This window comes from Mus caroli, unplaced genomic scaffold, assembly GCF_978045245.1.
Source record: "Mus caroli unplaced genomic scaffold, Mus_caroli_1 scaffold_5, whole genome shotgun sequence".
Classification (NCBI taxonomy): domain Eukaryota; kingdom Metazoa; phylum Chordata; class Mammalia; order Rodentia; family Muridae; genus Mus; species Mus caroli.
Genome location: NW_028227260.1, coordinates 93,864,279 through 93,875,335, shown reverse-complemented (window position 1 = coordinate 93,875,335; position 11,057 = coordinate 93,864,279). Strand labels below are relative to the sequence as shown.

At 40.5% G+C, this 11,057-nt stretch overlaps 1 pseudogene; it reads left to right on the top strand.

Annotated features, from left to right (window-relative positions):
* The first annotated feature begins 259 nt into the window (after positions 1 to 259).
* LOC110288589 (E3 ubiquitin-protein ligase RNF170 pseudogene) lies at positions 260 to 1,116 on the top strand (annotated as a pseudogene).
* The last annotated feature ends 9,941 nt before the right edge of the window (positions 1,117 to 11,057 follow it).

Genomic DNA, 11,057 nt, shown 5'->3' with positions numbered 1-11,057 from the left:
TTCATAAAAATAATTTTGCGGCGTGCCCAGCAGGGGGCAGGCCGAGCATGTGTCTCTCCAGTCTGCTCACCCTTGCTGGGGCTCCGCACTGCCTGTGCGCCCCCTGGCTTAAGAAGCCGCCTGTAGTTTGCACCGGAGGAGTAGCTAGGTAGTCCCGGGAGATGAGCTCTATGCCGACCCGCCAACTGGCACAGTAGTTCCTTGGCCCTGATGAGCTTAGGGCGTCTCAGAATAATGCTATAATATACATTCGACCTTAATGCAAAGATATTGGCATTTCCAAGACAACAAGACACAAGATATATGCTTTGGAGTCCTAGGAGAATCTTGGATTCAAAGCCCTGTAATGGCCAGATACTACAGTTGAAGGTCAGAGTTTGCAGCAGGATGACTCATTTATAGAAGGAGTGAGTGACCAAGTCCTTGTGGCTGTGGCGGTCAGCTTTGCGTTGAACACTACTCTTCTGTATGCGCTTCTCAGAAATGTACAGCAGAACATTCATCCAGTAAACCAAGAGCTAGTCAGAGTGCTTCGAGAACAATTCCAAACAGAACAGGATGTCCCTGCTCCTGCATGACAGCAGTTCTACACTGAAATGTACTGTCCAATCTGCTTACATCCTGTTGAAACAAACTGTGGACATCTCTCTTGTGGTTCCTGCATAATTGCATACTAGCGATACGGGTCCTGGCTTGGTGCAATCAGTTGTCCTATCTGTAGACAAACAGTAACTCTACTCCTAACAGTATTTGGTGAAAATGATCAATCTCAGGATGTTATAAGATTGCGTCAAGATGTTAATGATTATAACCGGAGATTCTCAGGGCAGCCTAGATCTATTATGGAAAGAATCATGGACTTCCCCAACTTGCTGAGACATGCATTCAGGGAAATGTTTTCAGTTGGGGGCCTCTTCTGGATGTTCCACGTTAGGATAATGCTTTGTTTGATAGGAGCTTTTTTCTATCTTATATCACCTCTAGATTTTGTACCTGAAGACTTGTTTGGAATTCTGGGCTTTCTAGATGATTTCTTTGTTATCTTTTTGTTGCTTATTTACATCTCCATTATGTATCCAAGAAATGATAACCCAAAGACTAGGTGAAAAAAATTAGTTTACTAGAATATCAGAGCTTATATATAAAATTAAACAAAAGGATCCATGGCAGTATCATTCACCCAAATATTATTTTACACGCTTAAAACATTTGGTTATCATTGGACAAATGCCGAAGAATATACAACTGGAACATTTACATACTACAGCTTCTAATGTTAACATCAGATGTATAGTGATCTACAGATTTATCTCAATTCAGTGTTGTCTGTAAAAAAAAGTATGAAACCAATTGAAAAGGGATACTTTGTTGTTTTCTTTTCCTGCAGATTATTTAGCTTAGATATGCAGTTCAATATTGACAAATGTACAATTCATCGTCCTCACTGGGTACCCATACAATAATAGAGAACTTTGAAACTTGCCTAAATATTTTTGTTAAAGTAAAATATTGTATGATAGTAGGGAAAGGTCAGAGTCTCGGTGTGTGCTAAGCTCCGTGGACTTGGAGCAACTCTGCTTTTTCATTTTTGTACAATTCTTTGTGATCAACTGAAAATGAAAGAAACTTGAACTTCCTGATTTGACCTCATTTTTAGTTTCTAGACCACTTTAATCAATAGGAGGATTAACAAGTGAAAACTATGCATCTCCTGGAGGCACTTTTGACATTCAGTTATGACATTCAACTAAGAGTTTGGACTTATATTATAGAAACACATACAAAAGTAATGTGTAGCCAGCTGTGGCAGCTTTACACTTGTACTTTCTGCATTCAAGAAGCTGAGGTAGAAGATTGCTGCAAGTTCAGAGTCTGCCTAGACTATGTAATGAGTTCCCAGAAGCTTGAACTAAAGAGTGAGGTACTACCCAAACCAAAAGCAGGGCAGTGGGGAAAGGTGCTTGCTCCCAAGCCTGACAACCTGGGTTTGAACCTGGGTCTCACATCATGGAAGTACAAAACAGATTCTGTAAGCTGTCCTCTGACCTTCACATGAGTGTATACACACACACACACACACACACACACACACACACACACACACCACAAACACATATCACAAACACAAAGTAAAAATGCAATGGAAAGGAAAACAGAGTAGCTTGTAAAGGAAAATGATTTTGTCCTAGGAACCTAAGTAACCTTCCAAACAAGTAGTAACTGGTACCATTTTGAGGAAACAGGCTGTTCATTTCTATTGGCATGGGTCAGGGCCTTTAGGAAGGTACTAAGAACAGTATTTAGATTTTACAAATTATGAGTTAACTCTTGCAGCAAAATGAAGATATTTGATTTGTACCCTCTTTCAGCCTAGGCAGGCTGGTTCAGACCTTTTGCCACTGAGGCAGGCCACCTGCTGTGGTGCTTATCATCACTCTCCTTTGATATTACACTGCCTGCCACCTGCCCTGAGGCCGAACCGGTTTTTACTACAAACTGTGAATTTGGCAAGTTTCTGCTAAAAGGCTGTTCTGACAACTTCACATCTCTACATCAAGAAACTTGACCCAACTTCACATCTCTACATCAAGAAACTTGATGTAGACTGGGGATGGGCTTCCCTCTTTATAAGCGCAGATTTTATTACTAAACATTTGAACCTTGAGCAGACTAGCTTGTCTTGGTTCCATTATTTCTCTACCTGCCTAGATTCCCTCTTCTTCAGCTCCGGTTGCCTCTCAGGCTCGAACCCAGACATGAGAGCTGCAGGCAGGCCCCAACATTGATTATTTGTCTATTGCCCAAAAAATGTAAAACTATTATCTTGTAGATGGCATTATTTGTCTCAGATTCATCATGCCTTGGGCAGAATGAGGAAATGTGTATAAGATGCCTAACTACTGAGGTTCATACTGCTTTTGAAAGACCCACAACGTGAGGACTCCTCCAAGTTCTGACTCAGGAGAGGCGACACCCCAAATCACACAAGAAACGGTCTTGCTGCAACTGCAAGAGGATTTTTATTCAAGAGCGCTCTCAGGCCCACGGTCATACACCACGCAGGGGTAGAGGACTGTGGCGCCCGGAGTAGCTGTATAAGGGGGTATTTAAAGGAAGAAACTACAACTCAAAGAAGTGGGGAGGGCGTTGTTGGAAAAATACCAAAGATACCAGTTAAGAGTCACAAGGAAGTGCAAAGTCACAAGAGTCACAAAGAATACCTGGTAATTGTTCGGGTTAACTCTCAGTTTCTAAGAGCCCCTAACAATAGCACATTTGCATAGCAGGTTCCAGTAATGGTCAGGGTGACTTTCTTTGAATGAACACTCTTTGAACCCAGGAAGCTGGTGGGTGGAGGAATGTCGCTATCTGATTAGCATACCTTGGAGCATTAAATCACAGAGGTCACATTCCCAAGCCTGGGCCTAAAGGCCTAGAATTTTGTTTTTATGTTATACTTTCACTTTGTTGTTTTTAATGGCTGTGACATGGGGACATGAGGTCTGCAGTTCTGTTTGAGTGGACTGAGTACTGTAACTGAGCCCCTAACTGGAGAGCAGCTAGATGGGGTGTGAGGTGATGTCCAGGCCCTTCATTCTGATTGCTAGTACCATTGACTTCTTAGCCTCAGTTTGTGTTCTAATGGTACTATTGATTTCTTAGCCTCAGTGTGTGTATTTAGGGACAGAAAGCTAAAATCTTTCACATTCCAAAAAAAAAAAAAATCAGATTAGCTGCCAAGTAATGAGATTCTGAATGAAATGTCAATTTCTTTCCTAATCTAGGCTTAAAATGAAGGTGTTGTCTGCCATTTAAAAAAAAAACAACAACATAAAATAAAAAACAGTCTTTATATATAGAACATGATCAATGCAATCTCTCATAATTTTTCTTTTATCCTTAGAAAATGTTATAAGGAAGGTAGAATAGCATCAGCTTCCTGTTGCAGAGATGAAACCTTCATCCTATGGATGAAAGATTTTTGTTTTCCTAACATAATGGAATTAGTGATATTTAGATAGGCATGAAAGCCAGTCTTAGGAGAAGCAGGAGGAACTGGAATTCTCTGGAGTCAGGTTTTCATAACACATTATTCCTTTGCTGGAACAGTTTCAGTGCTTCTAAGCTAAAGCTCCAGGAAGTACATTCGTCACAGCCTTTATCAATCTCAAGGGTATACTTGCAAATGAAGTAAGAGTGGCATGCACCATAGAAAACTGTGGCCACTCATCACCAACTTGGAAAGCTATTGAGTAGGGGAGCTCGTTGCCAGCCTGGGAAAACATTTTCCAGCTTTTAAAAATGCAACGTCGACTATAGCTATGGTTTAATGAAATGATTTTATTTTCTGTGCATGTGTTCTGCTGCAAATATCATACTCCTGTAATATTTGGACTTACTCTAATACTCTGAGAAGAGGTGTACTGTACAAAATTTTGTAACATACAAAACCACTATATGGTTAAAGTCTTACTGAACCAAAAGGGGAACACAGTGGTATCTCCGAATTTTACACCTACTATTCCCTCATCTTTACCAATCATTACTGATGAATGCAAAAGCAATTTGAGAAAGTCTTCAAAGCAAGTAGTCAATCAGTGTCTTAAACATCATAGAAAGACTTTGTATTCCGAGGTCATATAAAATCAAAGCAATAAGCTTTTGGGGGGGGGATTAATTTTTTTAATTAGGTATTTTTCACATTGACATTTCCAATGCTATCCAAAAGTCCCCAATACACTCCCCCACCCACTCCCCTACACACCCACTCCCACTTTTTGGCCCTGGCATTCCCCTGTACTGGGGCATATAAAGTTTGCAAATCCAATGGGCCACTCTTTCCAGTGATGGCCCACTAGACCATCTTTTGATACATGTGCAGCTAGAGACAAGAGCTCTGGGGTACTGGTTAGTTCATATTGTTGTTCCACCTATAGGGTTGCAGATCCCTTTAGATCCTTGGGTACTTTCTCTAGCTCCTCCATTGGGGGTCCTGTGATCCATCCAATAGCTGACTGTGAGCATCCACTTCTGTGTTTGCTAGGCCCCGGCATTGTCTCACAAGAGACAGCTATATCTGGTCCTTTCAGCAAAATCTTGCTAGTGTATACAATGGTGTCAGCGTTTGGAAGCTGATTATGGGATGGATCCCTGGATATAGCAGTCTTTAGATGGTCCATCCTTTTGTCACATATCCAAACTTTATCTCTGAAACTCTTTCCATGGGTGTTTTGTTCCCAATTCTAAGAAGGGACACGGTGTCCACACTTTGGTCTTCGTTCTTCTTCAGTTTCATGCGTTTAACAAATTGTATCTTATATCTTGGGTATCCTAAGTTTTGGGGCTAATATCCACTTATCAGTGAGTACATATTGTGTGAGTGCCTTTGTGATTGTGTTACCTCACTCAGGATGATGCCCTCCAGGTCCATCCATTTGCCTAGGAATTTCATAAATTCATTCCTTTTAATAGCTGAGTAGTACTCCATTGTGTAAATGTACCACATTTTCTGTATCCATTCCTCTGTTGAGGGGCATCTGGGTTCTTTCCACTTCTGGCTATTATAAATAAGGCAGCTATGAACATAGTGGAGCATGTGTCCTTCTTACCGGTTGGAACATCTTCTGGATATATGCCGAGGAGAGGTATTGCTGGATCTTCTGGTAGTATTATGTCCAATTTTCTGAGAAACCGCCAAACTGATTTCCAGAGTGGTTGTACAAGCTTTCAATCCCACCAACAATGGAGGAGTGTTCCTCTTTCTCCACATCCTCGCCAGCATCTGCTGTCACCTTAATTTTTGATCTTAGCCATTTCTGACTGGTGTGAGGTGGAATCTCAGGGTTGTTTTGACTTGCATTTCCCTGATGATTAAGGATGTTGAACATTTTTTCAGTGCTTCTCTGCCATTTGGTATTCCTCAGGTGAGAATTCTTTGTTCAGTTCTGAGCCCCATTTTTAATGGGGTTATTTGATTTTCTGGAGTCCACCTTCCTGAGTTCTTTATATATATTGGATATTAGTCCCATATCTGATTTAGGATAGGTAAAGATCCTTTCCCAATCTGTTGGTGGTCTTTTTGTCTTATTGACGGTATCTTTTGCCTTGCAGAAGCTTTGCAACTTTATGAGACTCCATTTATTGATTCTCTATCTTACAGCACAAGCCATTGCTGTTCTATTCAGGAATTTTTCCCCTGTACCCATATCTTTGAGGTTTTTCCCTAATTTCTCCTCTATAAGTTTCAGTGTCTCTGGTTTTATGTGGAGTTTCTTAATCAACTTAGATTTGACCTTAGTACAAGGAGATAGGAATGGATCAATTCGCATTCTTCTACATGATAACAACCAGTGGTGCCAGCACCATTTGTTGAAAATGTTGTCTTTTTTCCACTGGATGGTTTTTGCTCCTTTGTCAAAGATAAAGTGACCATAGGTGTGTGGGTTCATTTCAGGGTCTTCAATTATGTTCCATTGGTCTACTTGTCTGTCATTATACCAGTACTATACAGTTTTTATCACAATTGCTCTGTAGTAAAGCTTTAGGTCAGGCATGGTGATTCCACCAGTGGTTCTTTTATCCTTGATAAGAGTTTTTGCTATCCTAGGTTTTTTGTTGTTCAGGATGAATTTACAGATTGCCCTTTCTAATTCCTTGAAGAATTGAGTTGGAATTTTGATGGGGATTGCATTGAATCTGTAGATTGCTTTTGGCAAGATAGCCATTTTTACAATGTTGATCCTGCCAATCCATGAGCATGGGAGATCTTTCCATCATCTGAGATCTTCTTTAATTTCTTTCTTCAGAGACTTGAAGTTCTTGTCATACAGATCTTTCACTTCATTAGTTAGAGTCACAACAAGGTATTTTATATTGTTTGTGACTATTGAGAAGGGTGTTGTTTCCCTAATTTCTATCTCAGCTTGTTTTTCCTTTGGGTACAGAAAGGCCATTGACTTGTTTGAGTTAATTTTATATCCAGCTACTTCATTGAAGCTGTTTATCAGGCTTAGGCGTTCTCAGGTAGAATTTTTAGTGTCACTTATATATACTATCATATCATCTGCAAAAAGTGATATATTGACTTCTTCTTTTCCAATTTGTATCCCCTTGATCTACTTTTGTTGTCTAATTACTCTAGCTAGGACTTCCAGTACAATGTTGAATAGGTAGGGAGAGAGTGGACAGCCTTGTCTAGTCCTTGATTTTAGTGGAATTTCTCCAGCTTCTCACCATTTACTTTGATGTTGGCTACTGGTTTGCTGTAGATTGCTTTTATCATGGTTAGGTATGGGCCTTGAATTCCTGATCTTTCCAAGACTTTTATGATGAATGGGTGTTGGATTTTGTCAAATGCTTTCTCAGCATCTAATGAGATGATCATGTGGTTTTTGTCTTTGAGTTTGTTTATATAATGGATTACGTTGATAGATTTCAGTATATTGAACCATCCTTGCATCCCTGGGATGAAACCTACTTGGTCAGGATGGATGATTGTTTTGATGTGTTCGTGGATTCGGTTAGTGAGAATTTTATTGAGTATTTTTGCATCGATATTCATAAGGGAAATTGGTATGAAGTTCTCTATCTTTGTTGGGTCTTTCTGTTGTTTAGGTATCAGAGTAATTGTGGCTTCATAGAATGAGTTGGGTAGAGGACCTTCTGTTTCTATTTTGTGGAATAGTTTGTGAGGAACTGGGATTAGATCTTCTTTGAAGGTCTGATATAACTCTGCACTAAACCCATCTGGTCCTGGGCTTTTTTTGGTTGGGAGACTATTAATGACTGCTTCTATTTCTTTAGTGGATATGGGACTGTTTAGATCATTAACCTGATCTTGATTTAACTTTGGTACCTGGTATCTGTCTAGAAACTTGTCCATTTCATCCAGGTTCTCCAGTTTTGTTGAGTATAGCCTTTTGTAGAAGGATCTGATGGTGTTTTGGATTTTTTCAGGATCTGTTGTTATGTCTCCCTTTTCATTTCTGATTTTGTTAATTAGAATAATTTCCCTGTACCCTTTAGTGAGTCTGGCTAAGGGTTTATCTATCTTGTTGATTTTCTCAAAGAACCAGCTCCTGGTTTGGTTGATTCTTTGAATAGTTCTTGTTTCCACTTGGATGATTTCACCCCTGAGTTTGATTATTTCCTGCCATCTACTCCTCTTGGGTGAATTTGCTTCATTTTGTTCTAGAGCTTTTAGGTGTGTTGTCAAGCTGCTAATGTGTGCTCTCTCTAGTTTCTTTTTGGAGGCACTCAGAGCTATGAGTTTTCCTCTTAGAAATGCTTTCATTGTGTTCCATAAGTTTAGGTATGTTGTGGCTTCATTTTCATTAATCTCCAAAAAGTCTTTAATTTCTTTCTTTATTCCTTACTTGACCAAGGTATCCTTGAGAACAGTGTTGTTTAGTTTCCACGTGTGTGTTGGCTTTCTATTATTTATTTTGTTATTGAAGATCAGCCTTAGTCCATGGTGATCTGATAGGATGCATGGGACAATTTCAATATTTTTGTATATGTTGAGGCTTGTTTTGTGACCAATTATGTGGTCAATTTTGGAAAAGGTACCATGAGGTGCTGAGAAGAAGGTATATTCTTTTGTTTTAGGATAAAATGTTCTGTAGATATCTGTCAGATACATTTGTTTCATAACTTCTGTTAGTTTCACTGTCTCCCTGTTTATTTTCTGATTCCATGATCTGTCCATTGGTGAAAGTGCTGTGTTGAAATCTCCCACTATTATTGTGTGAGGTGCAATATGTGCTTTGAGCTTTACTAAAGTATCTTTAATGAATGTGGCTGCCCTTGAATTTGGAGCATAGATATTCAGAATTGATAGTACCTCTTGAAAGATTTTATCTTTGAGGAGTATGAAATGCCCTTCCTTATCTTTTTTGATGACTTTGGGTTGGAAGTCGATTTTATTAGATACTAGGATGGCTACTCCAGCTTGTTTCTTCCTACCATTTGCTTGGAAAATTGTTTTCCAGCCTTTCATTCTGAGGTAGTGTCTATATTTTTCTCTGAGATGAGTTTCCTGTAAGCAGCAAAATGTTGGGTCCTGTTTGTGTAGCCAGTCTGTTAGTCGATGTCTTTTTATTGGGGAGTTGAGTCCATTGATATTAAGAGATATTAAGGAAAAGTAATTGTTGCTTCCTTTTATTTTTGTTGTTAGAGTTGACATTCTGTTCTTGTGGCTGTCTTCTTTCAGGTTTGTTGAGGGATTCCCTTCTTGCTTTTTCTAGGACGTGGTTTCCGCCCTTGTATTGTATTTTTTTTTGTTTGTTTGTTTGTTTGTTTGTTTTTCTGTTATTATCCTTTAAAGGGCTGGATTCGTGGAAAGATAATGTGTGAATTTGGTTTTGTCGTGGAATACTTTGGTTTCTCCATCTATGTTAATTGAGAGTTTGGCTGGGTATAGTAGCCTGGCCTGGAATTTGTGTTCTCATAGTGTCTGTATAACATCTGTCCAGGCCCTTCTGGCATTCATAGTCTCTGGTGAAAAATCTGGTGTAATTCTGATAGGCCTGCCTTTATATGTTACTTGACCTTTTTCCCTTACTGCTTTTAGTATTCTATCTTTATTTAGTGCATTTGTTGTTCTGATTATTATGTGTCGGGAGGTATTTCTTTTCTGGTCCAGTCTATTTGGAGTTCTGTAGGCTTCTTGTATGTTCATGGGCATCTCTTTCTTTAGGTTTGGGAAGTTTTCTTCTATAATTTTGTTAAAGATATTTGCCAGTCCTTTGAGTTGAAAATCTTCATTCTCATCTACTCCTATTATCCTTAGGTTTGGTCTTCTCATTGTGTCCTGGATTTCCTGGATGTTTTGAGTTAGGATCTTTGTGCATTTTCCATTTTCTTTGATTGTTTTGCAGATGTTCTCTATGGAGTCTTCTGCACCTGAGATTCTCTCTCCCATCTCTTGTATTGTGTTGCTGATGCTGGTATCTATGGTTCCAGATTTCTTTCCTAGGGTTTCTATCTCCAGCGTTGCTACAATTTGGGTTTTCTTTATTGTGTCTACTTCCCTTTTTAGGTCTTGGATGGTTTTATTCAATTCCATCACCTGTTTGGTCTGGTTTTCCTGCAATTCCTTAAGGGATTTTTGTGCTTCCTCTTTAATTTCTTCTACCTGTTTAGCAGTGTTCTCCTGTATTTCTTTAACTGTGTTATTAAAGTCCTTCTTGATGTCCTCTACCATCATCATGAGATATGCTTTTAGATCCAGGTCTAGCTTTTCTGGTGTGTTGGGGTGCCCTAGACTGGGCGAAGTGGGAGTGCTGGGTTCTGATGATGGTGAGTGGTCTTGGTTTCTGTTGGTAAGATTATTACGTTTACCTTTTGCCATCTGGTAATCTCTGGAGTTAGTTGTTATAGTTGTCTCTGTTTAGAGATTGTTCTTCTGGTGATTCTGTTAGCCTCTATCAGCAGACCTTGGAGACAGGCTCTCTCCTCTGAGTTTCAGTGGTCAGAGCACTCTCTGCAGGCAAGCTCTCCTCTTAGAGGGACGGTGCACAGATATCTGGTGTTTGGACCTCCTCCTGGCCGAAGATGAAGGCCCAAAACAGGACCTTTCCCAGAAGCTGTGTTGCTTTGGCGGGTCACAGAAGCTGTCAGCTTGTGTGGTGCACACTCTCACCTGTGCAGACTATGTTCGGTGGAGTCCCGGAACCAAGATGGCTACCGCCAATCTAGAGGCAAAAGCCTCCCGGGCCAGGTGGACACCTGTCCTCTGGCCAGTTAGGTGGCCGGATGTCTGGGTCCCGAAAAGGGTGCTGCCTCAGTAGCTCTGTGTCTCCACCTGTCCCAGAAGCTGTCAGCTTCTGTGGTGCACACTCTCACCAGTGCAGACTAAGTTCAGCGGAGTCCCGGAACCAAGATGGCTCCCGCTGATCCTGAGGCAAAGGGCTCCCGGGCCGGGCGGACACCTGTCCTCTGGCTGGGAGGGTGGCCGGATCACCTGAAGTCTTAAGATCCCGTGGCTGGTGTGATGAGTAGCTGGCAGGTGTCAGCCCACTCTGCGCCCTAGCTATCCCAGTGCTGGTCGGACCGAA